Source organism: Peromyscus eremicus, chromosome 5 (assembly GCF_949786415.1).
Source record: "Peromyscus eremicus chromosome 5, PerEre_H2_v1, whole genome shotgun sequence".
Lineage (NCBI taxonomy): Eukaryota > Metazoa > Chordata > Mammalia > Rodentia > Cricetidae > Peromyscus > Peromyscus eremicus.
Window position 1 is genome coordinate 34258954 of NC_081420.1, and position 23096 is coordinate 34282049.

At 43.8% G+C, this 23096-nt stretch overlaps 1 long non-coding RNA gene and 1 other non-coding gene across 3 annotated transcripts in view; one reads left to right on the forward strand and one right to left on the reverse strand.

Annotated features, from left to right (window-relative positions):
• Positions 1-361: 361 nt before the first annotated feature.
• LOC131912122 (U6 spliceosomal RNA) lies at positions 362-466 on the reverse strand. The gene has a single exon (XR_009379532.1). It is a non-coding gene; the product is annotated as a U6 spliceosomal RNA (small nuclear RNA).
• Positions 467-3245: 2779 nt separating this feature from the next.
• Positions 3246-23096, forward strand: part of LOC131911255 (uncharacterized) — a 150824-nt gene continuing 130973 nt past the window's right edge. For both annotated transcript variants that reach the window (XR_009379312.1, XR_009379311.1), the window contains exon 1: positions 3246-3385. This is a non-coding gene — a long non-coding RNA (uncharacterized LOC131911255). The remainder of the gene's footprint in view (positions 3386-23096) is intronic.

The window sequence follows — 23096 nt, forward strand, 5'->3', positions numbered from 1 at the left end:
TAATGGTTAATAGTTACTTTTTTTGTTGCTTTGATAAAATGCCTGACAAGAACAAGTTAATTTGGAAGGACTTATTTTGGCTCACAGTTTGAAGGTACCGACCCTCATGACAGGGAAGGTGTGGTGGTGGTGGGATGGCTGGTCACATGACACCCACATTGAGGAAGCAGAGAGAGACAATGCTGGTGTTTCACCTTTTCTTTTCTATGTAGTCTGGGACCCCTGTCCATGGGATGGTGCTGCCTGCATTCAGGCTGAATTTTCTCACTTGGTAAGCCTCTTTGAAAATACCCCACAAACATGCCCCAGAGCTTCGTGTGCTGGCTGATTCCAGATCCTCTCATGCCTGCAGTCAAGATGAATCTCCACAGAGCAGTTCGTGAATTTCTGTGCCATCCTTGTACAAGGGTCCTGCTCCTCTTCTCTGCATTGACCCAGTGTTAATATCCATTCTGCCAAAGTGAATGCTGTCTCTAGTCTTCGTGCCTGTGTGCTAGGAAAGTGAGGGGAATGTGGATTAGCAAAACTCTTCTAATGCTTATATATTTAATTCAGCAGAATTTCTGGTAATTCACTTCTAATCAGGTATTTCTACCAGTCCCTACCAGACACTGTATTAGTTACTTTCCTCACTGCTCTGACAAAAATGCATAACACAAACAACTTCAGGGAGATTGGGAGTCTCTTTAGCCTTACAGTTTGATGGGATAGAATCTTTCTCCACAAGGAAATTGTGGTGGTGACAGCAGGAGGATGTGGCCATGTTGTGCCTGTATTCAAGAAGCAGAAGTGAAGAGTGCCTAGCTTCATCTCGATGTCTTCTTTTTATACATGTGAGAATCCCAGCCCATGCCTGGTGTCGTCTGCTAGGGTTGGTCTTCCTGTCGTGGTTAAACTAAACGAGAAACTCACTTCCAGACACGCTGAGATTTATCTGCAATGTGATTCCACACCCTGTCAAGTGGACAGTGAGCATTAGTCATCACAGACACCATGTGCTTGGACGTCATCTCATGTCACTTCTGTCCTTTTTCATCTGAAGCTCATTTTCAGTAAAGTCTAGAAGAGCTAATGGTTTGAGCTGATGACTTGTCCCCTTATCCCGATATAATTGTTCTGACTTCGGTGTTGTGAATGCGCAAATTCTGTGCAGCAAGCAGGGATAAGTATATTGTTTCTTTACCTTCAGGTTTTGCATAAGACAAATATGACTTTAAAAAGACATTATTAGCACAAGGCAGTGAGTAAAGGCTGGGGACAGGATTTAATACTTGGGCCATATGCTTAGTTTGGAATGTATATGAAATGAATTGAAAATCTTACCTTATAAACCAAACTGCTCTAAGAACCTAAAGATTGTATCATATTTATTCCCCCAGTTTCTTAATATTAATCTGAATAAGAGCAACCATAAGAAAAGAAAGTTTTTAGGTCACTAGAAAGGGGCATTATGCTACAGTTCTTTTTTTCATTATGCAGTTCTTGGGTGTATTTCAGACAATTTCCCTGGTGAAATTGTCACATCATGTGTCAACAGCATGCACAGGGTGTCTTCATTGATTGATCCACTGTTGTTGGCACTCAGAGCTCAAAGCCCCTCCTATTTCCCTGGTGAGTTTTGAGCAATAATGGAAGAGAGTACCCAGTTCATATGAAAGTTATACAAGTGAGGCTTCTCAGCCATCTGGTAGACCTATCATGGGTAGATGCATATTATCTCTTATTTTATAGGTAATTTAGTTTGCCCCATTACTAAATTGCAGTTCTATAACCTAGCTGTTGCTGAGTGTGTTAGTAAACACCTATAGTCCCAGCACTTGGGAGGTGGAGGTGGGAGGGGCAGGAGTTCATCGTCATCCTTAGCTACTTAGTGAATTTGAGGTCAGTCTGGGCTATGAGTGACCCTGTTTCAAACAGCCTGCCCATAAACAAGCAAACCAACTCACAGCTGTCTTTTCAAGCTTGTGATACCAAACTTGTAAATTGTGTCTATGGTTGAGAGCAGCTAGTTATATGACCATGTAATGATTGGTGTCAGTTGTTGATGTGATGAATCTAGAAGTGCCAGGGTGGGGGGCACTTTGGCATTGTCTCTCAGACAGTATCTTGATTGCATAATTGAGGTGGGAAGATCTGTCCACTCTGGATAGCAACATTCCTTGACTGGGATCTAGGACTATATAAAATAGAGTGAGCTACGCACTCACTCATTGCTCTCTCTTCCTGATTGTGGATGTGAGGTGAACAACTCCCTCAGACTTCTGCCTCTGACTTACCCTATAATGATGGGCTGTACTCTTGCACTCTAAGAGGAAATAAAACTCTTACCCTTAAGTAGCTTTTCTCAGGATATTTTATCACAGCAGTAGAGAATGAAACCAAGACAAACTCTTTATGCAATTAAAGGCTTTTGTTAATTAGCTCCTTAAAGTCACCTATAAGCTGGCTTTTGGTCCTTCAAAATTTCCTCAAAAATGTAAGTTTTACTGTAATTTTAATGTTCTTCTTTCTTTGCATTCTGTTGAAAGTAAACCACTGTGCCATTTTCAAAGGTCATGGCCCTTTGAAGTGTTGAGTTTGATGGGAAGATATTCCCTGCCACAGTGCGGACACTTCTTTCCTGAGGCATCTTTTTGTTTATTTGAGTTGGTAGTCCAGTTGAGAGGTCACGTTTGCATGTTCATTTTCCCAATGCTAAACAAATGATTCAACTTTCTGATTTCCTTAGGTGGGGGATGGGTGTAATAATAGCCATCTCACAAAGACATACAACCAGGTAGTTCATTGTCCTTACATAAGAGTTAGATCTTTTTCCCAGGCATGCTATGCAAAATACAAAATGTTTAGTGGATGTGAGTGTAGCTTCATGATAGAGCGTTTGCCTAGCTTGCTCAAGGCCGTAAGTTTGATCTTGGGCAATCTCAAAAAACAGAAGCCCCAAACAAACATCCTTCTATCAATGTGTTAATCTCTTTTCTTGGGGATGTGTGATAGTTTGGGTCTGTAATGTCTCCCAAAGGACCATTGTTAGAGTCCTGTTCCTGAGCCTGGCATTAGTGGTAGAAGCTCAGAAGGGGCGCTGTACTTTTGGGTCCAAAAAGATCTGCTGCACTTTTGGGTGGTAAGCCATGTTCTAGGCGTTTTTAGCTGGTCACCATCTTTTCTGAAGGGGAAAGGTATGCCATGACTCCCAAGGCAGCTAGAGTTTTCACTGCTTGGCTTTTGCTTTCACTCTGTAGCCACAAGTGAGATGATGAATGTGCCTGTATCTTACCTGTATCGAAGAAAGAATGAACTTACCATGAGAAGACTGTTTGCCAGCAGTGGTTGAAGAAGCCCCTTTGACATCAAGGCTGTCATGCCACTCATGTGTCATTATATTACAGTAAGTCTATATCTTCTGCTTCTTATGACCAGTCCATCTGTATCTCTTGCCTGCTTTGACTGGTGGAGATGTCAAGATCTCCACACTGCCAGTCCTTATCTTATAACCATGTGTGGGAACTTCCTTTGAGATACGGAGAAGTGTCTGAGAAATTCTTCAGCATTTTGTCCTCTTCATCTGTCTCAGTCTGTTTCTGTTGTTGTAACAAAATAACCCAGGTGGACCAATTTACAACCCAACGAAATTCCTCACTATTGGACCCCCAGAAGTCCAGGATCAAGGTACTACTTCCAAAATGACATTTTGGAGGTTGGAGAAATGGCTCAGCCCTTGATGCTCTTCCTGAGAACCTGAGAACTTGAGTTCAGATTCCAGCACCCACACAGGGTGGCTCACAATAGCCTGTAATCCCAGTTCCTAGGGAATCTGTCTCCTTCTTTTGGGCTCCAGAAGCACGCACATGCACATACCCCCCCACAGACACACACATGCATACATATAATTAAAAACAAATCTGTAAAATGAAAACCAAAATGGTATGCTATTACTCTTGACCTCTTAGGGTGGGAAGCAGAAGGCTCACGAGTGATAGGATGCTAGGTTCTCCATGGAAGAAGAGATAGAAGAGGGAGGTGGCTTTCTAAAGCTTAATCATAAATGCACTTACCCTCTTCATGAATGTAGAGACCTTACAGCCTCATCAGCTCCTCCAAGGGTCTACTAATTAAGCACTCCTTTCCTTCTGAGGTTGAGTTCTGGCACATGAAATTTGAGGGACGCATGTTTTTTAATTCCAGGGCTACTTCCCTTTGCTTTGGGTCTCTCTGTTGCTCTGGAAGACCTTTCAGGTCCTTCATTTTAAAGATGCTTTTAAAGATGCATCATACTCTATTGCTGGGTTCTAGAATAAGTGACTCTCATGCTTTTTGGTGCTTCCTCCTGTTTTCCTAGTTCCCTTGCTGCCTGTGGGCAAAGCAGGAAAGGTGGGTTCTTCCCCAGGGGTTTTCCTAGGAGTTAAGGCCTTGTCTTACTCATCTTTTCTTCCATTGGTTTCATTGAGCTCTTAACTAAAGGATAAGAACTTGAGCTATGGAGGATAAATTTCTGGGCGGTAGAGGAGAACATCAACTGGAGGCAAAGTCAAAGTCAGAGGACCGGCTTCAAGTGTCTACTGTTTCCTAGTTGGAAACTAAACTATTTTAAGCTTCAATTTCCTCATCTTTAATACAGGTAGCATATCTTATCTTACCTCAGGGGCCACTGGGGAAATCAAAGAGGATAAGGTATACATTAGAACCTCACAAACTGAAAAACGAGTAACTATTTGTCCAATGCAATGTGCTACGTGCCATAGGAGATTTAACACACTGGAGCGAAGATCACATAGGTTTGAAAGTGAGATGCCCTGATCTGAGTCTCAAATGGGGTCTTTTTAGCTATAAGACTTGCAATAAATGACTCAGTCTCTTAAATTTACTTTCAACATTTCTAAACCAAGGATAATATGAAAGAAATGTGCTGATGTATTGTTATACCAAAAATGACCATGGGCACTTGCAATGCTGTTATTATCTTCTAAAATGGTTTAGTGCAGTGATTTGAAGAAATAGTTGTTGGGTGTATCTAAAAATACCACACTGTTATAATCCTGGGAAATTAAGGGAGTAGTTCCTGGAATCCAATTTGTAACTAATGGAAAGTGGGGGCTCGTTTGGGAATCTGCACATCCACAGAACAACACTGGCCATTTCTCCAGCTTTCACTCAAATAATTAAGCTCTTTTTTTATCTCGATCTTGAGATAAAGGAAAAGTTTCCTATCTTGTTTTTCCTCTTATTCAGCTAATCTTTTGGGTATTGGGATTCTCTTCAATTCTTTGGTATCTGAATGCTTGCCTCTTTAAAAGGGAGATAAATATACTTGTCTTACTAGGTGAGATGATTATACAGGCAAAGTAACATAGAGACAGATTTAGGAAACTCAAAAATGAGCAAATATACTTTTACCCTCATGGCAAAAGCCCTTTGAGTAGACTTAACAGTATTAAAATAGATAAGATAAGTTGGATATAGTCACTATTTTAAAAATTATTTCAAGCTAAAGGTTTATTTCCTTGAGGTGGCCTTGAATTATATAGTTCAGAATAGTATAAATGTAGTTGAAATCATCTTTCTGATTTTGTGTGTGTTTGGATAGTATATGCCTGCATTTGTGTGTGTGTGTGTGTGTGTGTGTGTGTGTGTGTGTGTGTGTGTGTGTGTAGGCCATTTGTTGATGCTTCCTCTATGGCTCTTCACCTTATTTTTTGAGACAAGATCTGACATTTCCCTGGACCTGGAGCTCACTAGTTTGGTCAGACTGAACAGCCAAGAAGCTCCAGGGATCCTCCTGTCTCTTCCTGCCCAGTGCTGGGGATATACAATGTCATCTGGCCTTTTCCATGGGTGGTGTGGTCAGAACTGAGGTCTTCATTCCTGCATAGCAGGCATTTTACCCTTGAGCCACCTTCCTAGACCCCAAATAATCTTTATAAATAACAGAAACAGAACTCAACTAGTGAAACTTTATGGAATATAGTAACAAAAGTTATAGTTTCCAAACCAGAAATTAGAAAAACAACAAAAATTCTGTTTGGGGGTATAGTTCTGGGGGATCAAACTCATGGTTATTGGTCAGGCTCCTTACCAACTGAGCTATATACCCTGATACCCAACATGGCAATTTTAATAAATAGGCAGAAACATCTTAATGTCTCATAGGTCAATGGACGGTTAGTTACATGGGAGTAGATAATAGGTGGAATTAAGGGTTGTGCTGTATTTTGTATAATCCTGAGAGTTTTTTAGCTGTATGAGACTTATTTCCAGTGGTGTGTCTACTGCTGCTCCCATGTCTGGATTAGCTGTCTAGTCTATAGTGTTGAGTTTGCTGTAATTTAGACTCTTTTTGCTATCTCATAATAGATGCTCAGGATTCCAGATCCAAGAGAAGGCACAAGACACTTTCCTGGCTTATGAGAGCAGCCATGGGGATTTGGTAGTGTCTTCCCTGCAGAACTTAGAGAGAAAAAGGCAAATCTGGCAGATGTACCGCAAGTGACTGGCTCATGCATCCACACCAGGCTTTTCAATCTGTACAGGATGATGGGGAAAGGCAGAAGAGGAGAAAGGCTCATCACTTAGTTTCATATAGAAAGTTGGAAGGAAATTCCAAGACTTACCCACCAGAATGGGATACCTGCAAGAAGGCCAGCCTAGTACCAACCTTTTTGATTGGTGGTCTACTGAGGCAGACCTACCAGCCTGTCTCTAGGTCAGAAGGCAGTACCCTGAACAGAAGGGAAAGGCGGGAAGAGAGACTTTGAGACTTCCAGTGGACTAGCTTTTATCCCCTTTGTGTAGGTTTGCGAGGACAGTTGAGTTCACTCAACAGAGTGCAGTGTGCTGTGAGTAGTGGTGGGTCCTGAGCTGTGCTGCCTGCATTGTCCCCAAGAGGCTGGCTGCCTTTTTGTAATGGGAAGCTCTTCCATCAGGGAAGCTCTTCATGGACCAAGTCCTATAGGGCCATCTAATATATTAGAAGACCTAGTGACTTAGCCAGAGAAGCCATCATAGCAAATAGAGAAGGGAAACTTTGACTCTTTTTTTCCTTAACAACTGCCTCATGGAGGAGGACTATGATGAACAAGAGAACTAGAACTCACCTCTTCCTAGTTAGAAGCCAAGGAATAGCTTTGCCTGGTCATGGTTTGTACAGAATCAAAGTAGAATTTGAGAATGAAATTTAAGTTGACGTAGAGTATAATCACTAAAAATGACCCTCCTCCCAATTATGGGATCTACCCAAGGTGTCATTAAAGATAGAAAAGGACTTCACAAATGCAGTTTGGCCACTCAAAAGAGAGTGAAGTCACACCATTCCTGCTAATTGTCTGCTGAGATGGCAGCACTCAACACTTTCACAAAATCTCTTCTCTGTGTCACGGTGACATCGAAGACTCCTCCTCCATCCACATCCAGCTAGAGGGCTTTCAGGTACGTGATCCGCATCCTGAAATTTTGTCAGCATTACGTTTGTAGATCTACTCATATTGTGAGCAATGTGGATTGTAGATGAGATGAAAAGGCTCTCCAGGCTGCTAGGGTTTGGCCTCTTTGTACACAAATGGAGATGTTTTCACTATGAGAATGGGGTTTCCTTTGTCAACAGTGTGTAAAGGCAACTCCTGAGACACATAAAAGACAGACAAAATAATAGCATGATGTGTACTTAACTGCTGAGCTGAAGGAGACTCCCTACTTCTTATTTGCTTAAGGAAGACTCTAAACATCATACCATACCAAGTCAACACAGAAAAAATAAAATAAAAAGCTACTTCACAGAGGGATAAACGGATACAAAACATTTCTCTTAATGTTTTCCTGAGAGTTGGTGAAGGAATCGAGAAGTGGGTTCAGGATGTCATGTTTCAGCACTCTGGGTTTTTATCATGCATATAATTCTTCCCTCCCCACCCCCGTCTCTGTTGAGATTTTAAAAAGGGGATTATGGTTTGAGTGAAAGAGTAGGCAGTTGAGGCATACCACACAAACTCGTTAAATCTCGGGGGCTTGAGATTTCCTGGCTGCTTTTAAGTTTTAGGAGCAGATCGATCCTAGGGAACACTGTTAGGAAGCAGCTTCATGGAGAAAATGTAGCTGTGGGGTGGTTAGCTTTTGAAGCTGATAGGACAATAGGAGGAAGTGGCTTTGGGTTTAGATACTAAAGCAGTGAGGAGGGAACAGCTCTGTGTAGGCCCTTGCTGTAATCATGCTTTGCAGGACCAAGTGGTTCTCCAGACTGAAACTCAATTTTCCACCAAGTGCGTTTTCTGAGTTTTGATAAAATCCAGGTACCCTCTTCATAGAGTGTAAGATATCTGTGCCCAGATTGCTGGGGCCGTGATCTTATCTTGGCCAATTGCCCACTTCCTTTGGAGTTTAAAAAAAAAAAAAACAACAAAAAACAAAACCCTAACTGGTTTGATTTCAGTTGTACAGAGTTAGGAATTGAAAAAGAACTTTCGGTGGCTTTCTTCACTCACAGTCTCCCCAATGGGCAAGAGAGATTGAGAGTTAATCATCGGAGAAGATCCATGTACTTCAACTTTGAGATAGGCAGGCAGGGAGAGGGGCTGCTTTTATTTGTGCATCATCCTGAGAGGAAGTTCAAACCCGGGTACGGGCAGAATGAGATACAGGAAAAGAAGGGTGAGGGGGAGTGGAGAGGGCATCCCAGGGCAGTTTCCACCTACTCAGGAGATTAAAGGACTGCATGGCAAGGTGGAACAGCAGCAGGGCCACACCTCAGGCTCTGTGCAGACTGATGTTTTTATTGCTTAACAAGTATTGAGTCACCTCATTAAATGCCGTCCCTAATATAGAGATGGACGTATTCCTTGCCCTCAGGCTACCGGAGCCTGTGAGGGAGGTAGGAACGCAGCACATACAGGTACCTACACCACAGTGGAATGGGGTTCGACCAAATGGCTTGCCAGGTGGAATAAAGTTATCTTGCTGGGAGTTCTCTGCCAGAGGGTGCAATCTGAAGAGAAATTCAAGCTGTGACGAAACTTCATCGCACCTGTAGCAGTCTGTGTTTCTGTAGTGCTCTTCCTATGACAGTGTGAGACTCGGCTGCTGACACTTGGCACAGAGGTGACAGGGTCTCATGTAGCTAAGGCTAGCCCCAAACTCCTCATTTAGCTGAGACTGATCTCGAACTTCTGGTCATCCCGCCAAGGGATTATAGACATGCACATTTTTCTTTTTTTCTTTCTTTTGGTTTTTGAGACAGGGTTTCTCTGTGTAGCTTTGCGCCTTTCCTGGATCTCACTCTGTAGACCAGGCTGGCCTCGAACTCACAAAGATCTGCCTGCCTCTGCCTCCCAAGTGCTGGGATTAAAGGCGTGCACCACCACCGCCCGGCCACATTTTTCTTTTTTTAAATGATGAGGTCAAACATGGTAGCAGAGGCTGGAACTCACTATACAGCCCAAATTGGCCTGGTACTTGGAGTAGTCTACCTGACTCAGCCGCTTGAGTGCTGGGATTATAGATATGAGCCACTGTGTTCAGCTAAATAGTTGTGATTTCTTTACTGGGGATGGGGAAGTGGTTCTAGGGATTAAACCCAGAGTTTAAGCTTGACAGATAAACACCCTACCACTGAGCTACCTCTATCCTCAGTTTCACACCCCCCCACCCCACCCCCGTGTGTGTGTGTGTGTGTGTGTGTGTGTCTGTGTGTCTGTGTGTGTGTGTCTGTGTGTGTCTGTGTGTGTGTGTGTTTCTGTTTCTGTCTCTTTCTCCAGAGTCTAGCTATATAGTCCATACTGGCCTCAAGTTCAACATAATCCTCCTACCTCCTCCTAAAACTCTTGGGATTACAGATTACAAGTATGAGCCACTATGCCTAGCTTTTTTTTTTTTTAAATTTAGAAGATTGAATTTGTTTTTTGACAGTTTTGTACATGTATACAGTGCATTTTGTTAACTCTTACTCCACCCTTTTTTGTGGCCTTCCTCCCTTGCTTACATGAAGACCTTTTGGTTTTGTTTTATGGCCCTGTGATTTAAACCAGTACTGTCAGTGTGACCATGACTTTGGAACCAAGCTTTGGAGCCTGATAGTTTCATCATTTCATACAAAGCCGAAGGCAGTTCCTTCCCCAGAATCCAGGCTGCCATTCGTTAAGCAGGGAGGGGGAAGGGCACCAGGAGCCTCTCCCCACTCTTGATTGGCTACTGACAGGCCCCATCTTGGGCAGGCCCAGGGCTACATGCCTAGCTTTTAAAACCTTTCAAAACCTTCCCTCTGTGTTTTCTTTTTAAGCTGGTGTTTTGGAGTGGTTGTAAGAATAGTGCTGTTCACATATTTGCATGGTTAATACCTCTGTGGCAAGTCTCCTTAGAAGCCCCAGGATGCACTAGTCACTAAAATATCTTGGAGGCTCCCCTGACATACAGGGAGAGAAAAAGCATTAAATTTCTCTTTCCATGTCAGTTAGAGCTCTGTGTTAGAAGAGAAGCGAGCATCTGCTCTCTATTTTACAGATGAGGAGCCTTAGTCCCTGGGAGAGAGTGATTTGCCCTTTCCCGGGGGATGAGCCAGCAGAGGCAGCACAGAAATCCAGGGCTTTGCGATTCAGCCCAGTGCCTTTCCGGAATGCCACACAGCTTCCCTGGTTATCTGGAGATCTGGGGGTGGTGGTAGTGGGGGGTGGGTACGGGGCTTCAGAATGCCCGTGCAGATGTGGGTTGTTGCTCCAGCTGAATTAACTCATCATGTCAGTCTGAGTCCCAAGCCTGCTTCCATAGCACATGGTAAATCATCACCCCTTGTGGTCTGAGAATCGGGTGCCTAGGGGGATATCATTACCACCCAGGGTTGGCTTTACTGTTGCGGCTCTGCATAGTTCTCTGCTCCGGCTTGTTTGAAGTCTGTCTCCTTTTGAGGCAGGAACTGAAGGGCTGCAGCCCAGTGGTCCATGTGGGAAAGCCTGCTGCTCCATGTTGGGCCTGGTTTGAGTCCCTGAGGGAGGGGTTCATTTTGACTCAGTGGGTTTGGTTCCCTTTTAAGAACATGGCACTGGTCTACAAAATGAGTTTCAGGCCAGCGAGGGCTATGCAGTGAGATAGTGTCTCAGAAAGTCAAAACTGGACAAGAGCCAGAAAGAGAGCTCAGTGGGAAAAGTGCTTGTCTTTCAAGCATGAGGATCTGAGTTCAGTTCCCAGAACCCAAGTGTTTGGGATTATAAATGCTATAATCCCAATGCCAGGAAAGCATTGTGCCCACTGGCTAGCCAGTCAGCCCAGCTTCCTCAGTAAATTCTGTCAGTGAGAGACCCTGCCTCAACAAAACCAGGTGAATGATGCCTGAGGAACCATACCCAAGGTTGGTCTCTGGCCTCTGGCCGCAAAAGGACATGCACATAGACAGACAGACAGAAAGACATGCATGCATGCATGTGTGCACACGTGTAAAACTAGCAAACCAGCAGAGGACTTGTTTGCATTTTCTCTGAATAAGAACTTCTCTTCAGGCTGGCTCTGTGTTTCTGTGTTTAAGGTCGTGGCCACTCTTGCTTTACGGCTTGACAGGGTGGTGTGTTTTATCAATAACGGACCAACTGTAGTAATGTAACATGGTAAGAGACTCTCAGCAATTTCAGTCAGGATTACAGATAAATGGCCTCCAGCCTCGTGTAATCTCTATGCCTAGGAAATCTAGAGTTTGCGGTGGTGGGGATGGGATACCTTCCCAGGGCCTTAATCTGGAACAGGCTGTTTAGGCATCTAAAGTGAAGTTCTAGAAACTACTTCTCTGAGCCAAACATGCCAGATCCCCCCCCCCCCCCCCGTGTCAGTCCAGCCTGTCTTTTGGACTCTGACTGTTCATAGAGAAGTGATGTCCCATTTTCCAGAATCATGTCTTAGCTTTACACAAGGCCACGCCAAGTACTTGCGTCTGATTTTCTGAAGGATTTTGTGTGGATGGCCAGAGTGGGGCTGCCTGAGGCCTTTTAACTTCAGGAACTGGGTTTTTTTTTTCCATTTCTTCTTTTTCCCCACAGACTTAGAGGTTCCTCATTCCCTGCTGCGCAGGCCTTAGTGCTCAGTTGGTTTTTATTGCTCATAAGAGAGATGGGCAAGTAGAGTTGTAAACTCTTTGCTGCAGTTTCTCCCTTGCCCCTGAGGATTGGTATCACTGACAAGCATGGGAGGCAGAAGACTGAACTCCTTTAAGCAGTGGAAGCTGGGTTTCTGTCTGTACCCCGCCCCCCAGCATCTCCCTCTTTCTGCCCCAGGCTGTTAGCTCCGTGTCTCTTGTTTTCTCAAATACATTATAATATTAATTACTTCAAGCATATATGAAATTTGAAAAAAAAATAGCTCTGTACGTTAGTCTGGAAACCCAATCCCCGTTTAAGAAATTGTTTCAATGAGAATAAATGAGGACCATTCCTTAGGAATGTGAACCATCTGTAAGTTTAGGTACGTAAATGCGTGCTTTGTTTCTGAGTCTTTTGAAGTTTATCTCCACTTCATTTTAGAGTCTGGAGTGGTGACATGTAGTTCTGAAGATATCAGAAGGGCACACAGCATGTTCTTTTCTGGCACCAGATCTTGGTTGCTGCTTCCATGCTTCTGAGTTCTCTGTTGCCCCCTCACCCCATCAGGCCTTATTTTGGAGAGTGTCTGTCTAGGGATCTGAGAGTGTCCTGGTCTTTTGCTAACGCTGGTTTCAGGACCCAGCATATGGCTGGGGACTTGCTTTTAAAGTACTCTACAGTTTTCTCATTTTAGAAGGCTTTTTGGCTGACTTCACTAAATACTGCAATCCCATGAAGAGCTCTATGGTTGAAGATCTGGTATTGATTATCATTAATTCTTCCCTTTATGACTTTGCCACTTAAATACACATTTAGAAACAAACCAAATAAACATTAAATGGAATAACTGGGTTTTTAACTTGGGTGGTCCAGTTAGTCTCAACATGTGCTTAGCTTTGAAAGGTCATTATAAAAACACTCCATTTAACTACCCCATTAAATGATTGCAATACTCAAAATTTAAAATGTATGAGTTCAGATATTTAAAGAAAGAACCATGGGCTATTTATAATGCTTTACTGTATAAATTAGCAGAAAACATAAGGTATATTTGCTTAGTCTGTGTATTTCAGTTTGGTTGGTAGAACGCATTGATTGGTGTTTAATGGTGTGGCTTTGAACAAGTCACTCCACTCTGTATTTGGGTGTCTTCTATGAAAAGGAAGATATTGTACTTGGTTCCTGGGATTCTGTTCATTTCTGTAAAATGAACAGCTAGAACTGTGAATTTAAAGGTGACATTTAAAAAAACCAGATGAAGCTGGAAAAAATTTACTATTTGTTTAGCAGTAGCAATGAGGAGAGGGTAAGTTCTAGCATGATTAGTACGGGTTCTGATGTACCGTGATCCTGAACCATCCTTAAAGAGTTAAGTCCTGGGACTAGGAGGCCTGCTTCGTCTGTAAAGTTCTTGCCGTACAAGCATGAGGATCTGTGTTCACTCTCCTGCATCCACACAGGAGAAAGCCAGATGTGGTTGGCACAACTGTTCTCCTTGTGCTGGGGAAATGGAGACAGGAGGATCCTTGGGGCTTGCTGGCCAGCCAGGCTAGCCTACCCAGAAAGCTCCAGGTCCCAGTGAGAGACTCTGTCTCAACAACAAAGTGGACTGTTCCTGAAGAGTAACACTTGAGGTTGACATTGCGCTTACTGTCTGTCTGTCTGTCTGTCTTTCTCTGTCTCTGTCTTTGTCTCTCTGTCTCTCTCTCTCATGCACGTACACATGCACACATGCACACAAACATCTTTGCTGCTCTGTTTATCAAATTGCTTCTATGCTTGCAAAAATAGATGGGCCATCTGGAAAAAGTGTTGTCTTTATGTGGGCCGAGATGATGCCTCAGCACCTCAACTGTATTGTCACGCAGGGTATGATGCAGCTGTACTAATGCCAGCTCTGAACCAGCCAATTGCAATCATTTCAGAATTTCCCCAGTGATATTTGATGAGTTTTAGATGGTGTGTTAGAAGTCAGGGCTTCTGGATAAATCTTTTAGCTGGCATGGTATTCTGCAACTGCCCAGTACCGAGTGAGGTCCTTAACCTGCCTGGCTTTGCTTGTGTTTCCACAATCTTTGTTCTTGAAATGGAGCTATCCTTTCTAGGTCTCAGTTTTCCGACAGTGTCATAAGAGTTTCTTTATGTAATTTCTCATCCTAAATTACTTTCATTGAGCTCTCATTGCATGAGTGAAAATTAGGGATTATGTGATGATCTCATAAAACCATGTTAGAGAGGGTAGTTATATTGAAAACCAACATATTAAATATTAAAGAAAGTTGGCACTCTGTGTGTTTTCTCAATCAGACCATCCAATTGCTCACCTGAATCCGAAGCCATTCTGATTTGTCAGAGATAGCCCTTGGGCGCATGCCAATGTCTTCTTGACCAAGAAGTCGGTTCTGTTGATCAGTTGTATGCAGTTCTTAACATACCACATTTCATTAGAAGCCAAAGAATTGCTGAGAACTTCAGTTTTCAACATCTTCCTCTCCTTTTCTCTCTTAAACAAGAGAGGACAATCAGACATTTTTTATTTTTCCAGGACAGGGTTTCTCTGTGTAGCCCTTGCTGTTCTGGAACTTGCTCTGTAGACCAGGTTGGCCTTGACCTCATAGAGATCTACCTGCTTCTGCCTCCTGATTGCTGGAATTCAGGCATGCGCCGCCACCACCTGGCTAACAATCAGATGTTTTGTCACTGTCTCCTGCAAGCAACTCTTTAAGAAAAACTATAGTGGTAAGGATTGGGAGCTTTTCTACCCCATTGTCCTAAGATGCTGAGAAAGCAGATTCCTATCTTCTTACACAGCACATGACATATGATGAGTGTTTTTTTTTTTTTTTTTTTTTTTTTTTTTTTTTTCTGGATTAGGGTTTTGAGGACCCTGTAGGAGTTTTCCTTTAAAAATATTTATAAGCCAGATAGAATCTAAGTGGTAAGGGAAGTGTCATTTCTGCATATGTGTATTCTATAGAATATATACATTGTGTGTGTTTGTGTGTGTGGCTTCAGAGATGAGAGTTTTTCTTTCCTCATTAAAAGGCTGTGTCTGTCTGTCTGTCTGTCTCTGATTGTAGGGATCAAACTTAAGACCCTGAGCATGCTAACTCACAATGACACTAAGTTATAACTCTGTCCCTAAATCATGTTTTAATATTCACACTTAGTAGTAGTTGATAAGGAATTAACTCTTAAACTCTATCTTTTGGTGAAAGGGTGATGAAGTCTAACCAAATGCTTAGACATTTAAAAAAAGAAGAACTTTGCAAATCTCAAGATCTCTCTGTGCCCTTTGGGAAAATGAGGTACTGTTAGTGGGAGAGACCTCCATCTTGCATGGTGATGCTCTGCTTTCTCATTCAAAGCGGTTGGGCTGTTTAAGAAATGTAATTGGTTCCATCTCCACTTGAACTTGCTTGTACAGATTGTTTTCCCCTATGAGTCCTAAAGTCATGTTTTTGTTATTTTGCTACCTTATTGCCTTGGACTTGATATTTTTAAGCTTTCTCAAGGATTTCTTATTCTGCTATGTAGACATCCTACCTTCTGATTAGTATTCTTGCTGTTTCTACAGTGGGACTGCTGTTAGGGGCACACTTCCGGGACAGAGACTGAGAGCACTCACTCCTCTTCCAGAGGACTTAACCTTGGATCCCAGCACCAATGTTGAGTGGCTCACAACTGCCTGTAGCTTCAGCTGCAAGAGATTCGGAGACACATACACACACACACACACACACACACACACACACACACACACAAAATGTATATATTCTACATATAGAATACACATATGCAGAATACACATATGCAGAAATAAGACACTTCCCTTACCACTTAGATTCTATCTGGCTTATAAATATTTTTAAAGGAAAACTCCTTTCTGGCCTCTCTGAGCACCTGCACTCATGGGCACACACTTGGGCATAAGCACACACATACACACAACTAAAAATAATAACATAAAATAAAAAAGCATAGGTCTGCATGCTGTGGGATGTTCTGTATGGCAAATGTGTTGCTGATTGGTCAATAAATAAAACACTGATTGGCCATTGGCTAGTGTAGCTGGAGTTTTTCTGCCTGGTCCACAGTCAGGACTAATGTCTCTCACCTGCCAGTCCCACAGCCTCTCAGACCCGACCAAGTAAACACAGAGACTTATGTTGCTTTCAAACTGTATGGCTGTGGCAGGCTTCTTGCTAACTACAGCTCAAATTAATCCATTTCCATTAATCTATACCTTGCCACATGGCTCGTGGCTTACCGGTATCTTCCCATGCTGTTTGTGATCGTGGCGGCTGGCAGTGTCTCTCTGACTCAGCCTTCCACTTCCCAGCTTTATTCTCCTCCTTGCCCCGCCTATACTTCCTGCCTAGCCAACAGCCAATCAGTGTTTTATTGATTAATAAGCAACACATTTGCCATACATCCCACAGCAGGCTAGGCAGAAAGTATAGGCGGGACAAGGAGAATAAAGCTGGGAAGCGGAAGGCTGAGTCAGAGAGACACTGCCAGCCACCATAATGAGAAACAGCATGTGAAGATGCTGGTAAGCCATGAGCCATGTGGCAAGGTATAGATTAATGGAAAAGGATTAATTTAAGATATAAGAACAGTTAGCAAGAAGCCTGCCACGGCCATACAGTTTGTAACCAATATAAGTCTCTGTGTTTACTTGATTGGGTCTGAGCGGCTGTGGGACTGGCAGGTGACAAAGATTTGTCCTGACTTTGGGCCAGGCAAGGAAACTCAAGCTACATCTGCATGGTTATTTCCGTGTCTTGAATTCCTGCAGAGTGAAGGCTGAGACTATGTTTGCCAGTTGGTGGTTCAGACAAGTTACAGGTAAAACACTATAAAAGCCCCTGTCTAGATTCCTGTCTCTCTTGCCAGCCAAACCAGACAGAGAGAAATGGGGGTGCATGCTGGGTAGCGGGGTGCATGCTGGGCAGTGGGGCAGGCAGTTTTGTCAAGAAGAGGGGTTCCCGGTGGGTGACTAGTATAATAATGAGGAGACAAATAGGGGAGCCACAGAAGCTTTTCACAACAAACCTCCTGTGTGAACTTAGGCCTGACAAAAATGATACTTCTGAAGTACCTAAACAAGCCACTCAGGAGTGAGAGGTTGTTTGTTTTCCCAGTTAAATGGGCCGAGAACTTCTGCGGTATACCTCAGTTCCCAGGATGAGGTCGTAAAGGTACTGTAGATGGTTCCGGTTTAGTTAATTTATGCATTTCGGCTTTTGAGAAGGGTCCCCAAGTAGCCTAGGCTTGAATTGGACATGTAGCTGAGGATGACCTTGAACTGCCGATCTTCCTGCCCCCACATTCTCCATGCCGGGATCACAGGCATGTGCCACCATGTCCAGCTAGAGGGTTGCATCTGGAATGTTCCTGTTGGCTGTCTGTACTTAGATTTCTTGTGATATCCAGATGGGAAGTTTCAAGGCTGAGAATATGTCTGCTGCGGAGGCAGCGGTGTTTCTTTGATAGGAATTATCTAAGGATCTAAGAGACTTGAACGAGTTATTTTTAGAGGATGCTGGGCGAGTATATATGGAAGGGCTGGAGTTGGGAAGAGCAACTGTGATAGGAGCCAGGTCAGCCCAGACTTATCCGTAGTTGCCTGGAGGCTAGAAAAAACTGGAAGGCTACATTACCTAATTTAACTTAAACAAACTCCTTCTCTGGTTATGCCAAATAGCCATGCCAGGCCCACGAATCTCTCGGCCCACTCAGCAAGCATGTAGATTTTACAAGGAAGGTGATCTTGCTTAGAGACATTATTAATTATATTTTAGCTTATGAATTTCCCTGACTCCCACTTCTTTACCTTGATTTCAACCCTGTTAAGGTTTTAAGTAGAGAAACTGATATCTAAGCAAGGGTAGGAAAATGAGGTCACTTATCGCAAAATTTCTTTAAACCTTTAATTATTATAAACAAAAGATCCAGTTTCTCTGGAGGGTGTAGTCGTGCGTTAGTTTTGTAGCTGGCTGGGTCTTAGATTTTTGACTCTATGAATTTGAGTCATGGTGTGATCTAAAAGCTGCAACGGGATTTTACGAAGAAGTGAGGACAGTCCTTGGCCATGAGATCATTCTCAAACAAAAAATTGTATTTAAATAATCACCTAAATAGTTTAACTTTTTTTTATTACTTCAACAAGACTAATTAGTCTGTGTTTCTTGCAAACTGGAGTTTGAAGGTAAGATTTGCATGATCCTGTCCTCATGGCTCTTGGCTGCAGCTAGCCTGTGTATGGATTTGTATTCGGCTCAGAGCCCTGACTCCTCTTTAATAAAAGAAGTTTGGGGGAGTGTCAAGCTCTTGGTAGACAGCAGACATGTAGGAAACACTTGATAGGCAGTTGAGAGTGAGTGACAGAGTTAATGGATGAATGATCGTGGCTAGTTAGGTCAAGTTTCTGCTGCGCCTTCACCCCCCAGGTACACACGGTTGGACCCTGGGAGGAGGCCTTGGTTGGCTGTTCTTTTGCAGACACAGCCCCTAGGACTGACTGTTGACTTTGAACCTTTCCCATGATGCCCTTCCCTAGTGTTGCTAATTAATTAAGTAATTAAGCCAAGATCTCATGTATCCTAGGTTGACTCACTGGGTAGTGAGAGGATGACTTTGCTGCATTTCTGATCCTCTTGCCTCTACTGCCTTTGTTCTGGGATTATAGGTGTGTGCAGAGGAGCCCGGTTTATGTCATGCTAGGTTGAACCTAGTGCTTTGTACTATTTAAGTACTCTAGCTAGCAACTGAGCACATCCTCAGCCCCAGGGTCACTGTTTTAAAGGCCCGTGTTGTCCGAGGAAAGTGGTCCTCTTGGTCTTGTTACTACTAAAGTTTGGCAAAGGATGCATGAGTTAACTCCGTGCTAGGACTACACTAATGTCTGCCCCTTGATCATGTGCAGTTCTCACAGAAAGATTTTCAAAAGTGAAGGTTTTTTTTTTAATTAAAAAAAAAGTGAAATAAAAATATGCTTGTTTTCCAACCTAGATTGATGAGCTGGCATGGAGGGAAGGCCAGTCTTTGAAATCTATAGGCATCCTGTTGCAGGTCCAACCCCACTGACCCCACCACATTAGTAATGGTCTGCATGGCTTGCTCTGCCAGCAGGCCCGACTGGGCGTGCACAGATGGTGCCAGGTGCAGAAAATGACTGCCCAGCCCCGCAGTAAGGCCTCAGCTCTGGCTTCCACCTCCAGGGAACAGCCCAGACTGAGACTGGGTTGTTTGTGGACCTGCTCCTGCTTAATGTCTACAAGACCGGTTAGGGGGTTATCCCTCCCTCCCCATGACTTAAGTAATGCTTTATTGTCATAGTTGGGCCTTTCTGAGCTGTTAGGCAGCTGGGACTTTTACAGGGTCTTATGGCCTTGGGGTTGTTCCACAAGGGAATTTGAAACTAGAACTGATCTCATTCCAAGGAGCCAAGTATAATGCCCTGCTTGTTTTCCTAGAGCCATTTAGCTTAAGGAAAATGTGAGTGGGCTGGAGGTGGGGGCAGGGAGGAGTTTTCAGAGTTTGAGTAATCCACTTAACTAGGGGTAAAATGAATTTTATTTCAGAAGGCAGCACATACATGGGCTAGGTCCTTCTAACTCCTACTAGTTTCTGAGGTATTGATGATACACAGTCAATACTCCTTGTGTGGGGTCAGTAATGGAAATGATGACTGTGTTCCCCAAAGATGGGAAACAAAGGGACCTCATTAACATTCAGCCATTGGAAACTGTGAGCCCTGGCTTCCTAATTAGCAGTTTTATTCTTTGAAAATGCAGCTTTTATTGCATTACCCAAAGTTACAGGAAAAACGCACAGACCTGAGACATCTCCACCTCAGCTGCAATTCAGCCAGTGGGAGTCACTCTGGAAAAGTCCTGATGTGGAATGGAATGTTAGTGTGGGTGCCTGTAACTGCAGACACAGTGGTGGACAATCCTGGGATCTGGCTTTTTTCTTTTTCTACAATTTTGTTTGATTTTTAATTATGTGTCCTGGTGTGGATTTGAGTTTGTGAGTGCAGTGCCTGTTGAGGCCTAAAGGGGGCACCAGATACCTTTGATCAGGAGTTACAAGTGGTTGTGAGCTCCTGATGTGGGTGCTGGGAACTGAATTCCAGTCCTCTGGAAGAGCAGCAAGTGCTCTTAACCTGTGCCATCTCCCCAGTCCCTTGCTTGCTTCCTTCTTTCTTTTCTCTTCTTTTTTGGCTTCCAGGCCTTCAACTCCGTTGGCTTTCATGTCTCCATCTAGTTTGGTGTTGGCTCTGCATCTTGCTCCTGACTTGGCCACTTATTTTTGGATTATTGGGTGAGATAGCCTTATTCCGGATGACTTTTTCTTGGAGGAGCTGCTGTTGTGAAATGTGAACATACTTTTAAGGATATGACCTGACAAAGGTTCACAATAATTTCATTAAGTGAACAGAGTTTTCTTTTCTTCCTGGTGATGTAAACATCCAGATCCTGGTGCCCTCACTCTAGTGCCTTTGAAATTGGAATAGCTGAGCATGTCCTAGAGGAAGATTTCCCCCCCAGAGGGAGGGGGTCTTTCTGACCTTGCTAGGGAGGGGTGCTACACACTGAAATACCACATGGCTTATTGGGAATCTAGCACTACCTAGAGGGTACATATCAACATGATAGAAGGTTGTCTCTTCTTGGCTGAAAGTGAAACCCAGGCATGATAGTATCAATTAGATGTGAGGCCAAATGGAGAGAGGGAAGTCAGAATGACAGAAGTAGGGCCTTAGCATTTGATAGATGATGAAACAGTGGAGAGAGGAAGATGAGAAATTCAGCCGATAGCAATATGCACCGGAAGTGCGCTCAGGTCCTGGGATGTTGAGTATGTGGGGAAACTGTGAAAATGCATGCTGAGGTGGACACACAGCTGGTGCTGAGGCCACTGAATTGAATAAGATCATGGGGAAGGAGGGTTGGAATTCTGAGGGCAGAATTAGAAGTGCACACACACGTTCCTCCCATTTCTATCAAATGAACAACCACGTGCATTTGCCAGAGGAAGATGAATAATAAAAATTAGCAGTTGAGTGTGTCCAGACCACACTTGTTGAGTATCTGATTAGGAGAATCCACAGTGGTCTTTGGGAAGGTAGGAACAAGTCCTTGACTGTAACCCAGCAGTGGGCTTTTGTGAGGCTCTGATCCGGTCCACAGATGCTCTCTCATTTGAACTTGGTGCCAAAACAAACCAGAACGTAGATAGCTTGGGTTTGAAGTACATAAAGCAAGCATCTGCCAGTCCGTTTAATAGCAGAAGCAGGAGGAGCCCAGAGATGAACATACACTGAGGCCAAGGATGAAACCTGGTCAGGAGGCCACATCAAGCTGGCTTGGCAAGCAGGCCTGGTGGCCCGGTAATTATACTGGTGCCTGCCTCTCTGTGGGCCTTTTCCACTGGGTTTAAAAAAGACTTTCCTCTAACTACTGGGTCTCGTAGAAGTTGGGCCACTTCTGCTTGTGGTGGTTTTCTGTGGAGTCTGTGCTCTGTGCTGTGTCTGCTCATTCTGTCACAACAGCCTTGGGCCTGAGAGTCCTGTCCTCACCACCTCCAGACAGCGCTCCCAGGAAGTTTGTGAGGACATACCCTTCTGGAAGAAGGGAGGAGACCAGCATAAACCGTGCAACTGCAAGGCTAGACTAACACATGTGGCCTTGACTGAAGCATTCTCTGTACACACCCTACCCCCAGGCTTCTGTTAAACATTTTGGCATAGATGTTAGGGAAGGGAATCAAATGAAAGACTGTTCATCTTGGTTTATCTTCTGTTGAATACAACAGACTGCACGGTATTCATCGAAGAAAAGAGGTTAAATTTGACTCATGGTTCTAGTATAAGATTGAGGGGCTCTAACTGGTGATGACATTTTAATTTTTATTAAAAAATTCTCTCCGTCCATGTGGTGTGTGTGTGTGTGTGTGTGTGTGTGTGTGTGTGTGTGTGTGTACACGTGCACACATTCACATGTGTAGGTGCCTGCTACAGTATACATGTGAAGTCAAAGGATGGTTTGCAGGAGTCATTTCTTTCTTTCTACCCTGAAGGTTCCAGGATCAAACTCAGGTCCTGTTAGACTTGAGGACAAGCACCCTCTTACATGCCATCTTATATGTCATCTAGCTAGCTCTGGTGATGGGCCTCTCGCTGGCAGGAGTCTTAGGGGTGCAGATCATTAGGAGGTAGGAGGAGAACAAAAGGAGAAGAAGGAGGAGGTGCAGGAGAGGAGAGAGGGAAACGAACAGACAGCGTCACTCGGTGAGATAGGAAGCAGGAGAACAGGGTGGGTCCAGTTCTTTTTTTTCTTATAGTAGTTCACTCCTGTGGGAACTCTACAGGCACCAGGCATGGCCTAATCACCCTCCACAAAGCCTACCACTGAAAAGTACCACCACCTTTGTTTCTTTTTAAATTTTATTTTATTTTATGTGTGCATGTGTGCCTGAGCACATGGGTGTGCACTGTGTGCATTCAGGAGCCTGTGGAGGTCAGAAGAGAGCATCAGATCCTCTGGAACTGGAGTTAGAGGTGGTTGTGAGCTGCCATGTGGGTGCTGGGAACCAAGCTCAGATCTTCTCCAAGAGTAGTAAGTGCTCTCAACTGCTGAGCTTTCTCTCCAGCCCCATCCTGACTCCTTTCCACACCACCATTCTAAGGAGCAGAATAAGAAGCTTGGGGGGTGGGTAGACAAACTACGTCCAAACCGTCACACATTTAATGTCAAGACCTAGACCTTACAGTGAGGGGCTGTTAACACCAGAACTTCTTCTGTATTAACTCTTTCTACATACATATACATATACATATACATATACATATACATCATATACATATACGCATACACACACACCACACACACACACACACACACACACACACACACACACACACACACACACACCATTTTTTGTTGTGTTTGGGGGTGGGGAGGAAAGCTCTGCACACACCACCGGACTCGCGTGGAGGTCAGAGGACAGTCTGCTGCAGGAGTCTCTCCTTCAACAGTGTGGGTCCCA